We start from the raw sequence: 23,448 nt of genomic DNA on the forward strand, positions 1-23,448 counted from the left end.
GACTTTTTGAGTCTGAACGTGACATCACAGGTGGAGAATTCCACCCCTGACCTCAGGTGATGGGCGCACAACACAGTTTATCCAGCGCCCCCCAAGGGAAAAATGACCCTCCAGCTGTCATGTGTCTTTATGATGGCTCAGTGTGCACAAACTTTGTTTCAGGCACAAAATTATTAAAAATAATGTATAAAATTACCTTCAGCCTATGTGGATAAGGTATGTATATATAAAACAAATGAATTGGGTGTTTAAATGAATTTGTATCCCATCCCTTAAGTATCTTATTCTATATATGCAACTATCTCAAAATTAAAAAAAAAAATCAAAACCGCTTCCAGTCCCACACATTTTGGCTAAGAGATACTCAAGCTGTGGAGTATCAACAGGACCTAAGAAGGAGGTGCCTGCGACCTCCTTGGGAGAGGTCAGCTGCTGATGGCCGGGCGAACAGGCTGGGGAGGACCCAGGAGAAAGGGAGAAAGGAGACTGCGGCCAGATCCTAAAGCGGGAGGGAGACCGAGGCATCACCGACGCAGGTAAGGATCGCAGGGGTGGGGACCAGAGGCCACAGCCACAGACGCAGTGGCAGAAACAACCACAGGTGTGGATCAGAGTGAAACGTGACAGAGGCCGACATTAACAAAGTGGGGTTTAGACACTTTGGCCCTTTTACTCAGTCTGGTACACTTTTATGGGACCACGCACGATGACTTAGAGCACATTAGTCAGGGGGGGCTGCGGTTGGGAAGTACCTCGGACCCGCGGGCTTGGACCACAGGGGTTTGTTTCGTCACTGTTCTGAAGCCTGCAAGTCCCAGATGCTGGTGTTTCTCCCGAGGCCTCTGTCCTTGCGTGGGGATGGCTGTCTTCCTTCTGTGTCCTCTGTGTGGTGGAGTCTTCAGCTCCTCTTCTTATAAGGACACCCGTCAGACTGGATTAGGGCCCCACCCTAAAGAGGCCATCTTATCTTAATTACCCCCTTAAAGGCTGTATCTCCAGTATATCCACCTCTGATGTCCTTCAGCACATGAATTTCGGGGTGATACAATTCAGCCTGTAACACAGGGGAGGTGATTGAAAAATGTAAAGAAGATTTACAAGGTAAGGAAAGCCCATGAATTCCAAAATGCCCTCTACAGCCTGCTCACCATAGGCAACAATAGAGAAAATCTCCCAAAATGTTCTTCTGGGGGAAGGGAGGTAGTTTGCAGTTCTAGTGACCCTGCACCCAGTTATCCAGACCAAGTTTATGTGCATGACACAAAAACATACACCAACACAGAGAGAGGGTTTTCGCCAAGCTGGTGTCACTACCCAGGCTCAGGACAGTGTCTCGACATTGCTTGACTTCAAGGAGATGCTGAACAGTTTTTCTAAATCCACATATCGATTCATTCCCTTCTTCTAAGAAGGAGACTCAAGGCCTGGCACACTGGCTCAGGCCTGTAATCCCAGCGCTTTGGGAGGCCAAGGCGGGGGGATCACAAGGTCAGGAGTTTGAGACCAGCCTGGCCAACACAGTGAAACACTGTCACTATTAAAAATAAAAAATACAAAAATTAACCAGGTGTGGTGGTGCATGCCTGCAATTCCAGCTACTCAGGAGACTGAGGCAGGAGAATCACTTGAACCCCGGAGGCGGGGGTTGCAGTGAGCCGAGATCACACCATTGCACTCCAGCCTGGGCGACAGAGTGAGACAGAGACTCAGAGTTGACGCGGACGGGCTGACTCTGAGACAGAGTCACTGTCCCCTGTCCGACATAACCACCACCAGACTTCACCCTGTCAATCCTGGGGACTGCTCAGCGTCTGGAGATGGCACAGTCTTCTCATTGCATGCTGGGCCTTGGGGTAGGGCTCTGCTCACTGATCATACAGCTAACTGAGAAAGTGAAAAACCTGCTCACAACATGCCTCTTTTGCCAGATATTTAAAATTTTCAAGGAGACGAATTTATGAATATGGTAGAATCTGGCTGGTGTTTCTTGCCGAAGGCATGAGTGTTCGCGATGTGAATGCACGCTGGGGAGGTTCCAGGCAGCACCCCACAGGCAGGGTGGCTGTGAAAACACCCCAGCACTTCCACACTCACTGGCAAGAGGCCGGTGCTCTCACAGCCCCGTGTACCGGCTCCCTGGGTCCCTGGCCCTCACCTGCGTCCTCCCCAGCAGTCCTAGGTGATGGTCAGTCTCCGAGCGAGCGGGAGTCTTCCGGGACCTGCTTCTGGCCTGTGGCCATCCTCAAAGCCCACCCTAAGGGTTGACGTCAGAGCCCTGCGGGTCAGCTATTTTGAAAATCACTCTTCCCGATAGGCATTAGGCACAGGGGATATTTATTTTCTGATTAAGGAAATGGAATGAAGCTGGCAGAAAAGCATGCATTTAATTCAGCAAGTGATGACAGGCCACGCACTGGCTGCAGCGTGTTACTAAGTTATTTGGGAAGCTCTGAAATGAATGAAACCCGGTCTCTGAACTCAACGAGCTTATGGTCTACATAAACTGTGGTGCTTAAAGCTGACAGAGCTGAGATTTTCATAAACTGTGTTTACTTTCCTAAATTACCCTGGTTATAGTCTTCCTACTTCGGTTTCTACTCAGCGGCTTATTTAGGTTTATGGACTAGCTTCATCTGCCAGCTCTCTGCACTAGACTCCCTTCTTCCAGCTCCCCTTGTCCCCCAAAAAGGCAGTGAGGGGTAACTGAGCCAACAAAGGCTTTTTCTAATCTTATCAGAGCACACCCAGAAGGGGACATGGAGTTCCACTGCGCCCACCCTGCCCGGCTTTCAGCAAGCACAACTCGCTGTTGTCTAACGTGTGGCTTCAGTCTATCAACTCCCTGTTAACACTAGAGAGTCAAGGTCTGTGGAAGCTCAGCAAGCTGTATCCATGACAACCGTACCTAGAGCAGGGTACTCAGCATATGGGTAATGAGAAACAGCACCCCACTCACTCCTGTTTTTCAAGAGGTCATACGATGGATAATTGAATATTAAACTAATTGAAACATTTATTTTATGCTAACCAATACTACTTCCATGCCACATTTGATCTATATCTAACTCATACTATTATTTAAAACAAGACAAAACAGAAGGGAGGGAGGGAGGGAGGGAGGGAGGAAGGAGGGAGGGAAGGAAGGAAGGAGGGAAGAAAGGAGGAAGGGAGGGAGGAGGGAGGGAGGGAAGGAGGGGAGAAAGGAGGGAGGGAGGAAGGAGGGAGGGAGGGAAGGAAGGGAAGGAAGGAGGGAGGGAGGGAAGAAAGGAGGGAAGGAAGGAGGGAAGGAAGGAGGGAGGGAGGGAAGAAAGGAGGGAAGGAATGAAGGAGGGAAGGAACAAAGGAGGGAAGGAAGGAGGGAAGGAAGGAGAGAGGGAGGGAAGGAAGGAGGGAGGGAGGGAAGGAAGGAGGGAAGGAGGGAGGGAGGGAAGAAAGGAAGGAGGGAAGGAAGGAAGGAGGGAAGGAAGGAAGGAGGGAAGGAAGGAGGGAGGGAAGGAAGGAAGGAGGGAAGGAAGGAGGGAGGGAAGGAAGGAAGGAGGGAAGGAAGGAGGGAGGGAAGGAGGGAAGGAAGGAAGGGAAGGAAGGAAGGAGGGAAGGAAGGAGGGAAGGAAGGAAGGAGGGAGGGAGGGAAGGAAGGAGGGAGGGAAGGAAGGAGGGAGGGAGGGAGGGAAGGAAGGAGGGAGGGAGGGAGGGAGGGAAGAAAGATTTTTGCTTGGCTATGATTTTTTAAATCTCTGATGCATTTTCCTGAAAAAAAATACAATAAGATGGTGTTGGTAAATTTATAACATCTCTCACCCATAGCAAAAATCAGGAGAAAATGTTACACACATTTAATAAATATCAAGGCATAATATAATAGTTTCATAAAGACACACAATTGAATTGTCTTCATCCATATTCACTCAGATGTCTTCATATTCCTGCTACGTACTAAGTACCCTGCCATGGCAAAACACTCTGCACACATGTATAAGAAAAAAAAGGCAGGAAGGACGAGGCAGAGAGAAGGAAAAGTGACCGAGGGTGTCAAGCAGCTGGTTTTCACTCCCATACTATGCTAATTAAAATAATCATCTTATTTTGGTGTTACAGAAATGGCTGCATCACATCTTATTTTTGTGCCTAGAAGGAATAATGAGAACACTCTAGAATGATCCAGACTTTTCATCCTGCTTGGACCTAGTCCTCACTCTCTGGAAGAAGCCATCTTCATGGAGGTGCTTCCCCAGCATCCTGAGATGACACTCCCCCTTCGTTGAAGGGAAGAGCAGATTTTTTTCCCTGGTGTTCTTCCACATCTCCCGCCCTATTCCTGCCAGCTTTGGACAAAGCTCAGAAATGAAACAAAGTTTACAAAAAATTCAATCGCTGTAGAGATTTAAACAGGACTTAATTTACTTTGACAGTAGACCCATTGGGACATTTTCTTTTCTTAGCTGCAGTGACAGACATTTTGCTGTTGCATGTAATTGATGTTCGCCAGGAAAATGAATCACACAAATTGGCAAGTGATTTTTGCCACCAAAGGAAAACCTTTTGTGCAGTGTGTGTTGAATGCATCCCCCATCACTGAATACCAAATGTGTGGCACGTAGCTAGACACGCAGATACGGCCGGGGACGTTAATAAGAAAAATGCACGAGAACGTTTTGTTCCATGAATACGTAGAGTTGGAAACTTTTCAATTAGTCTCCAATGTATTCACATATTTATAGTCTCGCCTTATATTTGGAATTCTGTCTCACTAAAAGAAATCTAGTATTATAGTCTGCATTTCTTGCTCATATACAAAGATTTTCATAACTCACGTCTTTGCCAAAAAAGACTCATCATTATTCACTAGAGCCAAGATAGAACTACTGAAATATTGTAATTTTTTCTTTTCTCCTCAATTTATTAGGAGATTTTATAAAATTTAGAGAGATTAGACTTGATCATATGTTAAAAATCATTAAAAAGAGAATTCTGGATCACAGAAAAGCATGTTTTGTACATTTCAGGAGAGTGAAATAGAGAAGACTTTTCTCATTAATATGTGTGCTTGTGTTGAACTTAGGGTTATGTCAAAGTAATAACATATGAACATTTTTTAAAAATGTTTTCCCTATTTTGGGCTGTCTGCTTCACAGCACTGATGTTCTGATTGACTACTTGAGAAATTGTCAAGATAGGTGAAAATAATTATTCTAAAAATCATTTGAACTGGCAACTATGTTTAAACTCAAATGAAATATATTTTCCACTAGTCTAAGCTCATTTTTTTTTTTCTTCAGACAGAAACTAGAAAACCAGTTTTCTAAAACCAGAAAAATTCAAGGCTACAGGCAGGGAAGAATGTTTCTGGCAAATGTGTTTGACACTGATTGACAGGTTATGGGTAGAGAATGTAGCTCTGGGTCTGAAGACAAGGTCGAGACGGTATTATTTTTATAAAGTAGATCATTACGACGAGACGTGGGACATAAAGAGAAAAAATAAAGACAATTGATGTGCTAAGGAAGTAAAAAAAACCTGGTTAAAACACTATACATATATAATGGTATTACTAACTACACATTACCACTCATCATCTTTCTTGATGTTTTAATTGTATTTGACACTGTTGAGTATTCTCTTCTTGAGAAGGAAAAATAATCATCACCCCTTTCTCTTACCTTTCTGGCCCTACCTGCCAAGCCTCCTATGTATATCTCTCTTCCTCTGCTTTGCCCCTATTGCTGTGGCCCCAACGACTTTTTCCAACTCTGCACACGTTACTCCACAGGTGTACTTGCAATCTCTATACTGACCCCAAACCTTTATTTCTCAACCCAAACTGTTCTCATGAGCTTTACACTACAGGCTTTCACCATGTGTATGTCCCACAGATACTCCAGTCTCCAACTCAAAAGTTCCTCTTCCTGCTCAACTACCTAGCTTCTATATCTAAGATGATAATACTATCTCCAAGTCATATGCTCAAGCCAAAGCTTGGACAGTATTCCTCTTCTTCATGTTAAATCTTTCACCAAATCTTGCCAGAGTTACCTCCTAAACATTCTGTATTACATCTCTTTCTTTCTGCCTCCACAAACATTATGCAAGTTCATGCCCTTCTTTCTCTTAACTGCATTATAATAACAATTTCATTTCCTTTTCAAATTGTATTTCACATAGATCTGCAGACATCTTAATAAATCATGACTGTGTCACAGGATTTTCTTCCATAAAACCCTTGTGTCACTTTTCATTGCTTTTAGGATAAAGTCTTACCTCTTTGATGTTCCATTTTAAACACCCTCTCTTGGGTCACCTAAAACAGTGATCCTTCATCTACGATTCACCCAAAGCAGTGATCCTTCATCTCCGATTCGCCTAAAGCGGTGATCCTACATCTCCGATTCGCCTAAAGCGGTGATCCTTCATCCCCGATTCGCCCAAAGCGGTGATCCTTCATCCCCGATTCGCCCAAAGCGGTGATCCTTCATCCCCGATTCGCCCAAAGCGGTGATCCTTCATCCCCGATTCGCCCAAAGCGGTGATCCTTCATCCCCGATTCGCCCAAAGCGGTGATCCTTCATCCCCGATTCGCCCAAAGCGGTGATCCTTCATCCCCGATTCGCCCAAAGCGGTGATCCTTCATCCCCGATTCGCCCAAAGCGGTGATCCTTCATCCCCGATTCGCCCAAAGCGGTGATCCTTCATCCCCGATTCGCCCAAAGCGGTGATCCTTCATCCCCGATTCGCCCAAAGCGGTGATCCTTCATCTCCGATTCGCCCAAAGCGGTGATCCTTCATCTCCGATTCGCCCAAAGCGGTGATCCTTCATCTCCGATTCGCCCAAAGCGGTGATCCTTCATCTACGATTCGCCCAAAGCGGTGATCCTTCATCTACGATTCGCCCAAAGCGGTGATCCTTCATCTACGATTCGCCTAAAGCGGTGATCCTTCATCTACGATTCGCCTAAAATAGTGATCCTTCATCTACGATTCACCTAAAGCAGTGATCCTTCATCTACCATTCACCTAAAACAGTGAACCTTCATCTATGATTCTCAGGGCCCTGTGGTCCTCTCTGTGTCTTTTATCTTTCAACTTTTCTACCCTTTATCTGGGCTGAACTTCTTCCTAAAAGGACCCACCCTTTCTCTAGTATACATCCTGCGTGCATGCTGGGGCATTCCACTCTACACTTCCTGACTTTCCTTCAGCAAATTAATACGCAAACGCAATTATGCTTTTCCAGGAAGCCCACTCTGACCACTCCTCCCTCCATGATTGGATTAAGTTCCCTTCTTAAGTGCTGTCATGCACTGTTTATTTTCCTTTTCATATTGTATTCATTGACATTTGGGATTTTGTATTCGATTTGATCATGAGACTAGAAATCCTGTCAATACTGTTCATCACCGCATTCCTACTGTTACTGCACTATGTGACTTACGGCAGACCTACAATAAGCGTGTATGCATTCTGAATGAACAAATACATTTTTGATAGTTCCAGCTGTAGGAACTCAAGTCTAAACTGTTTTCCTTTAACAAGCTCTAGCTTTGCTTTTTACTCCATTTTAAACAACTTCTCCTGGGTCACATAAAATGGTGGTAATTCCGTCTTAGACATGTAAGATAAACTCTTAATTCCTTGACATTGCCTAAGAGACCCTGCTTATCACTCTGTGTCCTTTTGTGTTTCCACCTTTGTGCCCTACCCTTTATGCATGCTAAATTCCTTCCTAAAATGGTCAGGGGTTTAAAGAACATTCAGTGACATAACAGTAAAAGACCTGATGAGAAGGTGGACTGGATGCTGAGACTTTGCATCTGTGACAGACAAGCCTAAGTTGGAACTGATTTGTCATTTAGATACATCCCATGGGTGCCTGACTGTATTATCGTATAAAGTATTCTTTAAAAGACCGATTAAACAGAAGAATGTAATGAGGTCAAGAATTCACTTTTACATGGTTAGCAATTGACAATGCATATTCTGAGCAAGCTATTATCAGCAAACTACCACAGCAAATTTTCTTGCTTCAAAGGTTGGCAGTTATTTAACATCTATTCATTCCTTCTATCTTGCTATGGTGCCATCATTGGCATTGAATTCCCAAGCTGGACAGATGAGTAGAGAGCTACAATGTGGAGAACAGAAAGGCAGAAAACAGCTAGCAAAGAATTAAGGCCAGGGAAGGAGAGTAGCATCAGAAACATTTACCAGGCTAAAAACAGCCATTTGGCCACCACTGAAGTAGGGAGCATCATCTATTAATAGAACGTGCGTTGACTGTTTTAAGCACAGTGTGTTCAGATTGCTTGCATCTAGCTCTGCCTTAAAAGATGACAAAGTCAAAGTTCAGTTCTGTTCTGTCTAGTCTGTTGGCTGAAATGATAGAATGTTGGAAATTTCCCTTACTCTTTCGTTATTCTATTGCCTTATACACTGTTTTTCCTATACTAACTCACTGGGGAAAGAGTAATAACCATGCCACAAATCTTGAAGTAAATAATTTAAAACAACTACCAGGCTGGGTGTGGTGGCTCACGCCTGTAATCCCAGCACTTTGGGAGGCCGAGGCGGGTGGATCATGAGGTCAAGAGATCGAGACCATCCTGGTCAACGTGGTGAAACCCCGTCTCTACTAAAAATACAAAAAATTAGCCAGGCATGGTGGCGCGTGCCTGTAATCCCAGCTACTGAGGAGGCTGAGGCAGGAAAATTGCCTGAACCAGGAGGCGGAGGTTGCGGTGAGCCGAGATTGCGCCATTGCACTCCAGCCTGGGTAACGAGAGCAAAACTCCGTCTCAAAAAAAAAAAAAAAAACCTACCATTTACATGTTTTATTTCCTGTACATTATTTAATGATTGCTTGGAGTGAAATTGCTGAGAAAATGTTGAATTTGTGGATCCACCAAGCACAAGAATTTCCTTTGATGATGGAAATGAAATAAAAATAAAATCAATGATTATAATGTTATCTTAAATGACTTATGCTGGGCCCTGAAGATATTGCATCTATTTGTCCTTTTGAAGCATGCATTATTCTATTAGCTCTATAACGTGCCATTACTAATAAACACAGCCACAGAGTGTGTTTCCTGAATGTATTACATTCTCAAAATTATGCTGCTTCAATTGTTTTGATTTTCTAAAAGACTTCATCTGGAATTTTTAAAATCTTTAAATTAACACAGGTTTTATAGATGCATAAATGATGCTTACTTATCTGATGTGAGTCGTAGGCTGTGGTCCTCTAAAGTGGAGCAGCCTGAGGTCAGAAGATGGCAAAGCCCCCTGACAGCCTGCTGCTCTGGGGACGTGTCTCAGGTTTCTGAAATTACTGTTCAGCTTTTTCACTTGTCATTTGTCTTAGCAGTATCTGTAAAAGTTAAAAATTGATTCCCAAAACATTCACCAACTTTCTTTACATGTAAAGCCTTTTTGTGACACTAAAATGGAAAATGCATGGTTGTCCTGCCTTTAAACAATTCACAATCTGGTGGAATTGCAACACCGTATAACACGGTAAATACAGTGTAGAGTTGTACACACTGATTTTTGCCAGGAAAGAAGATATTTTATTGGCCTTGGGGAAGGAATCAAAGAAGGCTTCCAGGAAGTGATGATTTCAGAGCTGAGTATTGAGAGGCATGAACGAGTTACCCAGCTTTGAAAAGAAACAAAGAGAAGTTAGAAAGGGGAAAGGTCTTCTTCCATCCGACTTTTTCCACTTTATTTCTCCTTCCTTTCCAATACATATTTGTTGAAACTTTTTATGTGCCAAGAATATTACTCCATGAATGGGGTGAAGTCCAGAAGGGAAGTGATGGAGGCAAGAAACCATGGTGTGTGTGTAGAAACACACAAAGCACAAGAGTGAGGGTCAAAAGCTAGCCAGGGTTCAAATTACGTAAGATTCTATATGCTTGGAGATGGAGTTTAAACATTATCTTATAGTAAAATCATCTTTCCAAACTAATTAATAGACATGACCAAAGTTGTAATTTACATTAAAACTCACCATTGCGTTGAATGGAGAGAAGGGTGGGGGCGGGGCATAGGCAGGCAGCTAGTTCACACATCCAGATGGATAACAGCCAAGTCTCCAAATAAGAGTGTCTGTGAGGGTAGAAAGGAGACAGACTGGAAAACTCATTCAGAGATAAAAACAATGTAGAGGCTTAAAGGATAGATACGGGGACTGAGGGAGAGGGAGGGACAAAAGATGGCACACAGCATTTCGACTGAGTGACGTGATGATGTTGCTGAAGATAAAATCCGCAGGTGGAGGACAGGCACGGGCAGGACTCCATTGTGAATGTGCTGTGCATAAGGTTACGAGTGTGCCCGGGTAGAGGTGTCCTTGAGAAAATGAGCAGCAATGTGAGGCTAAAGCTGGATGTAGAGTCTTGACTGCAAATTTCAAAGTTTAGAGTTGTCAGCTTTCAATTGACAGCTGAAATAAAAGTCCATGAGATTATTAATAAACAGGTATAGAAATAGAAGAGAAAGGACCCAAAATAATATTAGGTACAGATGAAGGACCAAGGAACCGCTAAATAAGCAGAGATTGATGGGGAAGTTTAAGGATGCCACAAAACTAAGGGGAGAAAGAGGGTTAAACACAAGGCGGGCATGTTCTCACTCATACGTTGAAACAAAAAAATGTTGATCTCATAGAAGTTAGAAAAAAGTAAAATAAAGATATCAGAAGCTGGGAGGGAATAGGGAGAGATTTGCAAAAAAAATACGAAACTACAGATAGATGGGAGGAGTAAGTTCTCGTGTTCTGCTGCACTGCAGGATGACTACAGCCAACTATATTATACAGTTTCAAACAGCAAGAAGGAGGATATTGAATTATTCCAATCCAAAGAAATATAAATGTGTGAGATGGTGGATATGCCAGTTATCCAGATCACCATATATTATATGCATTGCAACCTTATTATGTATCCCATGAATATGTACAATTATATGCAGTTTAAAAATATTTTTTGAATTTTTTTTTAAAAAGAACAAGACTGATTGTACTGAATGGAACACAGAAGTCTCTCACTACCTCCTTACACATATGTATACATTTCATTCATCTACCCTTCCAATATAGTTAAATAGATCCAAAATATAATCATATTTTTGGTTGGATCAGTGTTAAATATTTTTTAGAGCTGAAACCTGTAGTGTATACTAATCTATACTATAATGATGTTTTTTCTGAATTTTTAATATGATAATCATATTTTTGTCACTGTTTGCTGACAAAAACACTGTTTTGCTGTTTTCATTACCACTCATACATCCCAACCTCTCCCTTCATTGTCAGTTCCATCTTTTGGGCGGCATCTCTTGTGAAACCTTCTGGGTTCTCCATTGAGGCTGGTTCTTTCTAAAGAGGCCTGGTCCTCAGCTGTCGTGCTGAGCTGCCCCTCACCATCTTCCTTGGGATTTTGTGTTCCTTGGATTGCACTGTTATCTCCCTGAATTATTTTTTCATTTGGGGAGAGCATGTTCTTCCATAGCTTTCTGACAGAGGATTCGCGGTAGGTAAATTTTTTGAAATTCTGAATATTTGAATTTGTCGAGTTTATTTTTATTTGTAATTATACTTTGTTGGGTATAGAGTTGAGCTTGGGATTCGTCCTCCTTCAGGATTTTAAGGGTAGTGTCCAAGCGTTGTTGAGATTGTGGTGTTGATGCTGAGAAGACTGGAGCCACTTTGAGTTTTAATCCTTTGCCTACACCCTGTTTTTGCCTTGTCTTCTTCTAAATTCTTTTAGAATGTTCTCTTTGTTCCCAGCGTTCCTAAATTTCATAAGAATGTCCCTTGATTTGAGTCTATTTTTGTCTCATTTTGCCAAGCACTCATGGGATCTTTCAGTCTGTAAATTTACCTTTTTCAATTTCTGGAAGGAGTCTTTAAATACCCTCAAATGATATAATTTTCTTCACATTTCTTGTTTCTATTTTTGGAACTTTTGTTACTTGGCTATTAAACTTTCTGAAGCTGATCTTTAATACTCTTGTTTTTTTTCTATCCATTAAATTAGACTTCTTTTGAGTCTAATTTCTGGGAGATTTTCTCAACTTCATCTTTCAGTCCGTCCACGGAGTTTTCAGTATTCTCAACACATTTTCAGTTTCTGAGAGCACTGCTTTTCCTCTGGATGTCTGCCTCCGCCTTTCGTATAGCACACCATTGTTATATGATAAGTGTGAAGTCTGCTCTTTTTCCTCTGAGGGCATGGCTACCCGCTGACTTTGGGAATGCCAGTCTCTGTGCCATGCATAGTCTGTTTTCTCCAAGTTGCTTCTTTCTCGTTGTTTAGATCCCTTTCATGTTAGAGACTTTCCGCAAATGTATGATAATCCCTGATTGTCTGCCATATTTAAAGCCGAGTAACTAAAAAGCTGGTTGGACCTTCTCTACACACAGTGAGAGCTTGTTAACTATAAATTTCACTATATAATGATCTGGTTAGGGAACTGTATTTGGTAATCCCAAACTGTCAGTATGTTTAGGGTTTATTTTATACAACCCTCCACCCTTGGCTTTGGGATTTATTATCTTCCTCAAAGAAGTGCCTTCTAATCTCACCCAAAATCCAGCTCTTAGGTTTTATGTACTCAGAAGGGTAAGAGCTCTGCGGGTTTATATAATTCCTCTGTGCTGGCTTATAATTTGTATTTCTTAGGTCTTATTAGTCAATTATCACTCTTGTTCTGCTTTCTGGTTCCCGTCATTTTATGGCTGATTTCTCATCTTTCGATCCTCTGGAATTATGAGTTTATGCCTTTAAAAAGTCTTTACTTCTTTTTAGTAGAGTTTGAAGAAGGAATAATATTCTACGGATAAACCCTCCTCTTTAATGAGCCAGAGTTAGGTTCCATAGCTTAAATGTATATGCCCAACTTAAACGCAGATGTGTAAATAATTACAATTCAAGTCAACACATGGAACAACAGAGGACAGTGCCTGTATACTGGGCACACAGAGAGCAAGCCTGAATTCACTGACAAAAGTTTAGAATGTCTTCACTTTTTACATTTTTTGACTAGCACTTAAAATATAAATTTAAATGTGTGATCTATTGTGGGAAGGGAGAGAGGCCTTACCACTGAGTTTAAATCAGGCAGGTATATATCACTGGGTTCTTTTTATAACACTTTGTATTTAAGTCTTCAACATAATTCTCTTAATTAGGATTAATATTTCATATTACAGATAAGGAAAGTGGTGGCCAGAGAGATTTATTTTTAAAAGATCAAAGTTATCTAGCAAGAAATGACAGAACTTGAATTGAAATATAAGTTCCTATTTCTCCAAAGTCATGCCTTAGGTATAGAAATTTACAGAGTGAAATAAGGGTCTTTATCAGAGCCAAAAATGGCATTCCTATTTACTAGGAAATAGACCTCTCTCAGAATTTTTAGAAGTGATTATCCAACTTTTGTAATACCTAAGTTCCATTTTCTCCACTCATCTCACTGGTAAATATTCCACTTTAATTTTTTTTTATCAACCATTTTCCTAATCTGGTACCTATTCTGTATACAGAATACAGGGGGAAAAAAATCTTTACTTCCAGGAAAGTATAAAAGGAAGAAAAATCAAATAATTTATCTTACATTTATGGACACATGGATTCATTTTCCACATGCTTTCTGTCTCCAGTTTCTACAGCCTCCAAAATCCGTCTCTCGTGTGTGTTAGCAGGAGCAGAAGGGCAGGGATCCACATATACGCAGCCTCTGTGGATGCTCAAATGCCCCCTCTACCTGCTCCACCTTCCGTGGATGCTCAAACGCCCTCTACCTGCTCCACCTCCTGTGGATGCTCAAATGCCCCCTCTACCTGCTCCACCTTCTGTGGATGCTCAAATGCCCTCTACCTGCTCCACCTCCTGTGGATGCTCAAATGCCCCCTCTACCTGCTCCACCTCCTGTGGATGCTCAAATGCCCCCTCTACCTGCTCCACCTCCTGTGGATGCTGAAATGCCCTTTACCTGCTCCACCTTCCATGGATGCTCAAATGCCCTCTACCTGCTCCACCTCCTGTGGATGCTCAAATGCCCCCTCTACCTGCTCCACCTCCTGTGGATGCTCAAATGCCCTCTACCTGCTCCACCTCCTGTGGATGCTCAAATGCCCTCTACCTGCTCCACCTCCTGTGGATGCTCAAATGCCCCCTCCACCTGCTCCACCTCCTGTGGATGCTCAAATGCCCCCTCCACCTGCTCCACCTCCTGAGGATGCTCAAATGCCCCTTCTACCTGCTCCACCTTCCGTGGATGCTGAAATGCCCCCTCTACCTGCTCCACCTCCTGTGGATGCTCAAATGCCCCCTCCACCTGCTCCACCTCCTGTCTCACCTTCTCCTTCAAGGTTTGGCATTCTTGCTTCGGATCCAGTCGTAGTAAGCTCTTAGCTAAATTCCTTTCCTTCAAGGGGACATTAGTTTGGACTCAAATGGCACTAAGCATACCTTCTGATTTTCTTCAAAATATTGCTGCAATGCCTACTGATCAGGCTTTATTATTCATTCCCTTATTTTTCCTTTTACAAGACACTGATTGAAACCTAACTTTCGGCAGGAAACTGATTAATACTAGAGTAACAGAAATAACAAGATCTAGAATTCACCGACTATGTGGTGTTAGATTCATTCTAAATGCTTTACATGTATTGTCTCATTTTCTGCATTTCAAACCTCTGTGAGTTTCTATTTATTTGTCTTATTCTCATTCCATTTTACAGATGAGAAATTTTTTGGTATAGAGAGATTTAAATAACTCTCCTCAAATCCGCATTACACAGCATTGAGTGGAGCCAGGATTTGAATAAGAAGAGTCTGACCCGTGGGCTTTCAATGGGTCCCCTACACTGTGATGCCCAGATAATTCTTGCTCTGGAGCAGCCTTTGACACTTCCTGGAAATCTTTGTTAATATTTCAAGACTGTTTGTGCATTCATAGACACTTCATAAACATTCAGAGAGTAGAGGCCCTTCAGGGCAGCAGAAGAGCAAGGGAAGCACTCAGAATTTATAAACTAGTGGACTGAATTTAGGCCAAAGCGTCCTGAGGATCAGGAAGCTTTCAATGCACCTCCAGCCATACCAAACCCACAGGCCAGTCCTAACTGGATTGAAAAACAGTGAAGTCAGATGTTGTAGCTGCAAGTGGTGGAAGAAAGAACGAGGATCTAGACTTGAAAGACTGTTCTAATTCTGACTTTTTCTTTTATGGGAGTGAAAAAATGCAAAACCCTAAAACCAATCACTTAATCTTTCTGCACCTTAGATTTCGCATCTATAAAATGGTAAATCTAATGCCTGACTACCTACCTCATCCTGTTTGAGTATAAAATTAGAGAGTATATATAAGAGCTATGCAAACTTTAAAGCACTGCAAAAAGCATCATCATTCATGGTGTCAGTGTGAAACAAGCAAGCAGCTGAGCTGGAAATCTAATCATACATCAGGTTTTGTTTCCTCTCCACAGGGGAGATATTCACTTGGCTTCCAGGAGAGCATACTTGCCTGGCTAACCTCCTACTTCACAGGCAATGCCTTTTCAGGCTTTTTTGTTAATTCTTCATCATTCTGACATTTTAAAATTAGAGTGTTTCAGGTTTCAGTCCTGGGTCCTCTTCTCTTCTCTGTCTCACTTAACGTGATCTCATCCCCTGTCCTGGTTTTAAGTGTCATATATATGCTAGTGACTCAAAATCACATCTTCAGCTCTGCCATCTCTCCTGGGCCCCAGACTCGTTTATCCAGCTGTCTATTTCACATTTCCACCTGGACGTCTAACATCTCAGGTTTGTCAGGTCCAACAGTAAGCTCCTGGTCTCTTCCAGCAAACCTCTATTTACAAATTTCTCTCTCTCTCTTCATCCCTCTTGTTGTTCAGCCCTCAAACCTTGAAATCATCCCTGACTCCTCTCCCCTCACACCTGATTTCCAATCCATCAGGAAGTCCTATTGGATTAAAAATAACATGCAGGCCAGGCATCGTGGCTCATGCCTATAACCCTAGCAATTTGGGAGGCTTGAGGAGGAAGGATGGTTTGAGACCAGGAGTTCAAGACAACATAGTGAGGTCCCATTTCTACAGCAATTATTAAAAATTTACCTGGGTGTGGTGGCACACACCTGCAGACCTAGCTACTCTGGAGGCTGAGGTGGGAGGATCGCTTGAGTCCAGGAGTTCTAGGTTGCAGTGAACCACGACTGCACCACTGCACTCCAGCCTGGGTGACAAGGCAAGGCCCTATCTCTAAAATAAATAAATAAAATAAAAATATGTCTAGAATCCAACCACTTCCCACCACCCCTATTGCAACGATACTGAGGAAAGCTAGTGTCATCTTTCTCCTGGATTGCTGTAACGTCTTCTAACCGGCCTCTCCGCTTACGTCCTCACCCCGTAACTGTCCTTGCCTCAGGACAGTAGCCAGGTGATGGTTATTAAAAGAAAGTTAGATCATGTGATTCACTCCCTGCTCAAAACTCTCAGGGGCTCCTCTTAGTTCTACCCAGAGTGAAAGTCTAAGTCTTCACGGTGGCTGAGGAGGCCCTGCATCCCTCGGCCCCTCCAACCTCCCCAAAGCCTTCTGTGTGCTTTTGCCTGGGTCTCTCAGCTCTAGCCACATGCTCCGTCCTTTGAGCACACCAGGCATCTTGTGTCCTGAGCCTTTGCCCACTCTTCCCGCAGCCTGGAACCCCATCCCTCAGAAGTCTGCATAGCTAAACCCCTCAACTTTGTCATGTCTTTCACCAATGTCCCCTTCCATGAGTACTTTCCGGACCATCCCATATCAAGTTGCCCCCATCCCTGTGCCCTGAGAACCCCGAGCACATTACACTGCTGCCCTTCTCCTTAGCTCTGACACCTTCTAATACACCATGTAATCTGCTTGTTATTATGCTTGGGGCTTGGCATTTGACTTTTTTTTTTTGAGACGGAGTTTCGCTCTTGTTACCCAGACTGGAGTGCAATGGCGCGATCTCGGCTCACTGCAACCTCCGCCTCCTGGGTTCAGGCAATTCTCCTGCCTCAGCCTCCCGAGTAGTTGGGATTACAGGCACGCGCCACCATGCCCAGCTAATTTTTTGTGTTAGTAGAGACGGGGTTTCACCATGTTGACCAGGATGGTCTCGATCTCTTGACCTCGTGATCTGGCATTTGACTTTTTAATGCTCACATTTAAGCTCCATGATGGTAAGAATAGCTTTTGTCTCTTTTTATTTTTGTCTAATTCTAAGGTGGACACTCGGTTAACATCCACTAAACAAATGAATGAATTCCAAGACATAATACAAACAACATGAACATGTATCAGAAAGCACAGCATTTAAAACCATGGAATAGAAGGGGGGTGGAATTGGATCTGTAAAGAAAGGACTGACATAGACGGGTCAAACTCCTGGTTCCCAAACTTTTCCACATGTAGTTCCCAGCACTACACATCGAAGAGCCCATCTTTTGCTCATTCTTATCAGGAGGGAGGGAGTTTTGGAGAAATAACTTCAAAAATCAGAATTTTCTCCCTGTCATCTTTAAAAGTTTATTTTTAATTCTACTTGAGCAAGAAGGCAAAAACTCTCTGGTTTCCCAGGGTATTTTTTCTCTTTCTTATAAATACTTCAAACTCTTTTCACCAATGATGACAAAATCCATCATTCCACAGTGAGAGAGAAAAAGCCCCAAATTCAAATGCTTTTTCTGAACATTTGTGTTTAATCTAATTGAATCTAATCTAAAGTCTAATGAAGTAATTAAGCAATAAATATAAATAGCCAAGGTCAGATCCTTCCCCTTTCCATCAAAGAACAAGCTTGAGTGACTTAGATAGCTCAGGGTACTGAATATTGGGGTTATCCACCTGAAGGGAGGGGCATGGGAACGGGAGCTGAAAATGACAGAGGTAGATGTTTTAATGTAGACAAAAATTACAGCATCATCCCTGCTTACCTTGAGCAGCCGTTTTATAGGCTCTGCTCGTGAGCAGAGCAGAGGGACCACTGAACAGTCGATGTACCAAGTGTCAGTCCTTAGAGGGTGCTCACAGCTACAGAGCCCTCCCCAGGGGAGGACCGGGTGCTGGACAACAGTTGAGCAGTGAGAGGCTTTCTGGGTCATGCTGCAGAGAACTCTGCTGTTTCTTTTTGTCACACCACTTCTGTTTCCCATAGCTATATCCTTAAAAAAGCGGGACAGGGGGGTGGGCATTTAAAAATATTAAGATACTACAGAACTAGTTAGCAAAGTATTATTGTTATTCAAATGTAAAAAATAATTAATGTTTCGGTCAAATGATAAACTCTGGTAAGGTGCTTAATGCTCAACCAGACCACGGCGTGTGAGTGCGCACGGACACACACACACACACACACACACACACACACACGTTGCATGAATGCAGTTATCTTTCTACAAAGGGTAATAAATCTCTTACTTAATTTTCCTCACTTTCTATTGGCTGCTTTTGCAGAAAAAAAATTTACCGTATGCCTATTTTCAAGGCTTGTGTATCTCTATACTTATAAAAATACTCATGGGTCCTAATTCTCTCATCCTCAGTGAAGTGACATGGGAGCACATGAAACAGCCTGAATCTAAGAGACTAAGAAGAAAGCATGCCTACAGAAAAACTGTTTCCATAATCTCTTCGTTGGTTCAAAATGTATCTATCTATTTTGGTGCCAATAAAAACAGCAAAAATTATAAAAGATTCTTTTTTCTAAAAAAAGGCTTTATTGAGGTATATTTGGTATACAGAAAAGACCACTACACATATTCATGGTATACAATTTGATGAATTTGGACATATGCATACACCTGTAATAGTACCATCCCCACAATCAAGAGAATAAACATACTCATCACCTCCAGAAGTTTCCTTGTATGCCTTTGCTTTGTGTGTGTGGTGGGGTGGGGGTTGTAAAGAACACTTAACACGAGATCTGCCCTCTTAGCAAATGTCGATAAATAGTGATCTTTAGAACTTACTTGTCTTGTATTTTTTGATTGTTCTTTTGATAGGATGAGTAACTGTATTAGTCCATTTTCACACTGCTAATAAAGACATACCCGAGACTGGTTAATTTATAAAGAAGAAAAGCTTTAATGGACTCACATGGTTCCACATGGCTGGGAAGGCCCCAGAATCATGGCGGAAGGCAAAGGAAGTATAAAGTCACATCTTACATGGCGGCAGGCAACAGCGCATGTGCAGGGGAATTCCCCTTTAGAAAACCATCAGATCTTGTGAGACTTACTATCATGAGAACAGCATGGTACAGACCCACCCCCATGATTCAATGACCTACCAGTGGGTCCCTACCACCACACGTCAGAATTGTGGGAGCTACAATTCCAAGATGAGATTTGGCTGGGAACACAGTCAAACCATACAATTAACCAACTGGCCATTTATTTTAAAATTATACCATAGAATTATTTTCCCTTCAGCTCAAAAACTAAATTAGATACCAACTTGAATGGAAAGAGTTAAGCCGAATAGGGATATCAAGAAATATATAATGCTTTTCCTCAAATTTCCTCATGATCTTGATATTTTTCTCATTTATGCTGCTGGGATTTATATTATTAACCCTGTATCTTAGAGTAATTTCAAGTCCATAAATAATGTTGCCTACTATATCTTAACATGTTAGAGAATTGCATACTTTTCTGTGATTGTCACCTAGCTGGACTATTAAATCCATTTTACTCTCTATTTGATGGAGTGGTGGAGAGAAATTGCAAAATTATCTCATATTGTTAACAGAAGGGGCAGATTAAATTATAAACAACTTGTTAGCACAGGTTTTAAACCTTTATGCATTTGGTATGAATCCCGTTTCAAGGCCTCTTTTCTACATTATTTCTAAATGTACAAAAACAAAGTCAATTGGTTACTGGAGCCAGCTTTACAGACTCAGTCCTCAGTGTTTCCTTCCGTTGGTTGATACATTTCTTCAGGCGGATATCAAGTGTATCCTCATACCCTGTTCTTGTCCAAACACAAACGGAGTAGTGCAGATGCCTTCCAGGGTATTTGGAAGCTTCACCCTAACAGAAGGACTATTTCTTCTATTGGAGAGAACACGGAGGAACCACAGATGGTTGAGGAACACACAATGGGCCAAGTTTTAACATTTTAGTGTTGCCACATTGGGTTTTGTTTCCCAGCATCACTGCAGCCAACTGTCTTGAAACTCCTGCCCTTAGCAGAAGACTAATTCTCTGTGGTTCTTATGTGAGAGGGCTGGTCTTCTTACCTTCATTAGATGGAGGTTAAGTCAACACAAATGGCTACTAATATTTGGCCCAGACATGCCTTACCTCATTTTTAAGTTGAAGTTATATATAGCTCCCAGGAACATAAATAATTGAAAGGCATTTTATATTTTATCAGCTTCTGATACACCTTTATGAAATGGGAAAATGTTACCAAGGCCTCACTGCAAATGCAGTGAAAGATGCTGGGTGACGTGATGCTTCCTATTTGCACAGTGAGTAGCAAAATGGGGTCACAACTGAGCAGCTCTGGGATTCACCAGAATTTTACTTTTAAAACTATCATTATCATCTACCATGATAGTGAATTGGCATAAAGAATAAGCAGTTTATGGCCAGGTATAGTGGCTCACACCTGTAATCCCAGCACTTTAGCAGGCTGCGGCAGACGGATCACGAAGTCAGGAGATCGAGACCATCCTGGCTAACATGGTGAAATCCTATCTGTACTAAAAATACAAAAAAAAAAAAAAATTAGCTGGGCATGGTGGCACAGACCTGTAGTCCCAGCTACTTGGGAGGCTGAGGCAGGAGAATCACTTGAACCCAGGAGATGGAGGTTGCAGTGAGCTGAGATCGTGCCACAGCACTTCAGCCCAGGTGACAGAACGAGACTCTGTTTCAAAAGAAAAAAAAATAAGCAGTTTACACAAGTTGTTACGATTCCTAGTGTTCATATGTAGCCAAACCAGACACTTCTCATTTTGTATTAGTTTTTTCTTGCTGCTGCAAAAAAAATTCCTACAAAATTAGTGGCTCAAAATAACACGAATCTATTATCCTATCCTTCTGGAGGCCAGAAGCCCTAAAATGAAGGTGCTGGGAGGGCTGCGTTCCTTCTGGAAGCTCTGGGGAGAAGCCGATCCTTCTCGGTTCCAGTTTCTAGAGGCCACCATGTTCCTAGGCACGTGGCCCCACACCTCCGACCTGTGACGCCTACGGCAGGTCTCCTCTCTGACTCTGGCTCTCCTACCACCCTCTGTAATTTACAAGGACCTCTGGGATTAGACTGAGCCTGCCCAGGTATTCAGGATCACGTCCTCATCTCAGTACCCTCACCCTGATCACATGTGCAAAGACCCTATTGCCATGTAAGGTAACATATTCACGGGTTTCGGGGATTAAGACATGGAAATCTTTGGGGGCTGCTATTCTTCTGCCAAACACAAGTGTCTTCTGGGAATAAACAGAGAGAAATCCAGAAAAGAAGCTGTCCCAATGTCCCTTGGAAGCTCCTGGATTTGCAACCCACACCTTAGGGCAGGCCCCATTCGGAAGGCTTAGGTGGTGGTGAAGACTTCCTTTTTCCAGCTCACCTGACACCCAAGCAGACCAGACTGCTGGGTGGGACCTCACGGAAGTCTGCAAGAGACGCTGAGATATGTGGAGAGAAAGCCCCTTCGCAGAAACATCTGTTATGTGACTTAAGAGAAAGCCAAAGACAAGGAATTAGACGTGTATGGGAGAAATGATGGAATAAGCCAAAGCCTGCTCACCTGTCCCATGGGTTTGTGCAAACTGAGGAGAATGAGAACATATTCTTCGCGAAGGTGGGGGCAGGAGAGTAAGGGGAGAGGCTTGTTGGGAGAAGCTGGATTTGTTGTAAGGCCTTAGCTCAGAAGACAAAGGGAGCACTTCCGGCTGCTTTCTCGGCTACTTTCTTGCATTGAACGCTGTATTCTCATTTAGTGCACTAGCTTCATCCTTTCTCTCTCTCTCTCTCTCTCTCCCTTTTTTTGGGGGGGGGTTGTTCATGTTATTTATTGTTGCAGACTACTTACTGTCAGACGGCCACAATTAAAATAGGCTGTGTCTTTACAGCAGATATGCAAGCAGAAAGGCACACCACCACCACGCGCCAGATGACACGCGAAGGCTGCTAAGTTGACACCCAGCGAGGTGGCCACAGGCTGAGTTGGGGGCAGGTGCAGGCACCCTCCACCTTTCTTGTGTTTCCCAGGTCATGTGCTATCAAAGCGCGATGGTGGGAATAAAATTCCACTATTCGGGAGAAATAAATGTTCTTAATTGTCCTCACATCAAATAGGCAGTCTGCTAATTTTAAAGAAGTTTAATTAAAAAAATACCATGTTTGTCCAAAGCGGGCATCTTGTCCCACTCCAGGTGCATCGGTTTACGGCTCCAGCAGGGTCCGGAGGCAGGCAGTGATCTGTCCACAGACGCATGGTAGGCTGGGCAGTTCTCTGCAGACTTACTGATCAAGAGTGTTTCTCGTGGTGAACAGGTCAGGCAAATGAGGTGAAACGTGAGTGTGTCCTTTGGCAGACAGAGGGACAGGGGCTGTCTGCACAAGAGGGCGTCATTCGAGATGCCTATAAGGCACATCCACAGGTCACAGAAGAATTCTCCCTCTCACAGAAAGAGGCCCTCTAGGTTACTAACTCTGGACGCCGTTATACATTTGAGCTCCCTCACAAACTTGCCCTGTTCTGAGCACACACTTGGTAGGTAGCCTTAACTTCACCTCCTCTGGGATTGTGCCTGAGACGGTCCTGACCACAGCACAGCTATAACTTTTGCACATCACGAAATGGGCAGTCTTCCAAGCAGGGGCAAGCTCAGGCCGCTCAGGACCCTGCCAGGCATGGGTTGCTGAGCCTAGAGGAGTGAGGGTATTCCCTGGTCAACACCACCGTGTGAGCACCTATTTGGCAATGCAAGTTTATTCTGTGTTTCTTTATGCATTTTTTAAAAGGAATGCCTCTGCTGTTTTCCACACCTCCAGAAAGAGTGAGCTGTAGAGCGTGGAGTGAGGGAGGTTCCATCTGGCTATCCACACACTCCTTATTAAATGTGGCCTGCCAGGGTCCCCGCAGAACAAAAGCCAAATCTCAGGGTCCTTCAGCAGAGCAACGGAGTTTACAGCTGGAGCGCTCAGTGATTCCTGCCTGAGATGAACCATCATAACCTGATGGTTTTCAGCCCTCACGCTGAAAGTCACCTCCCCTACCCATGCCAGCCTGTTGAGTTACTCCCCATAGAGGAATGGTCAAAGCGGAGGCTTTCCAAGGAGCCCACGTCTGCTGCTGCCCTGGGCCTGCAGAAGGTTTGTCTCTGGCCTCAGACGGACCTTGAGAAACATTGCCATTCCTCCCTGCCCTCCACTGTCCCCTATGCTTATGCCACACCCGAGG

The sequence above is a fragment of the Aotus nancymaae genome, unplaced genomic scaffold, assembly GCF_030222135.1.
Source record: "Aotus nancymaae isolate 86718 unplaced genomic scaffold, 86718_ANA_hifiasm-v0.15.2.pri h1tg000075l, whole genome shotgun sequence".
NCBI lineage: Eukaryota > Metazoa > Chordata > Mammalia > Primates > Aotidae > Aotus > Aotus nancymaae.